The sequence below is a fragment of the Sinohyriopsis cumingii genome, chromosome 15, assembly GCF_028554795.1.
Source record: "Sinohyriopsis cumingii isolate HCF-2022 chromosome 15, ASM2855479v2, whole genome shotgun sequence".
Lineage (NCBI taxonomy): Eukaryota > Metazoa > Mollusca > Bivalvia > Unionida > Unionidae > Sinohyriopsis > Sinohyriopsis cumingii.
Window position 1 is genome coordinate 130,474,768 of NC_142975.1, and position 518 is coordinate 130,475,285.

Consider the following 518-nt stretch of genomic DNA (forward strand, 5'->3'; position numbering starts at 1 on the left):
TAGGAGGCAGAGAGGGGTCCAAAACAGGAAGAAGAGGCACCCTCCAAAAGGGAAGAACCCAAACGCGTCCTGAAAGAGAAGAAAAGAAGTAAAGAAGAAAATTAAGAAGAAAAAAAACAGGAAAAGCCTGTAAAAGTATATAAATTAACAAAACAGAGAGAGAGAGAGAGAGAGCGAAAAAACACAGAACAAAAATGAACATTTTACAGCAACGTGTTGTGAATTGGATTGTAGATTTGTACCAGAATAGACAAAAAGGAAAACGTTAGTGTCTCTTAATTTTGATTTTGATAATAAATATATACACTCACGCACTCACACACGTTCATTATGGTCCAGAAAAACTGATTTTGAGATTTAATTGATTTTGGCAAATGAATAGTATCTCTTTTCGAGAGAGATGGATGGCCCTGAAAAGGACCGTTAGGTGTTTGTTTGTTTGTTTGGTTTGTTTTCTTTTTATAAAAACTCATGAATTGGAAGCAATTAGATTTATCTGCCTTATCCCTTTGCCAGGG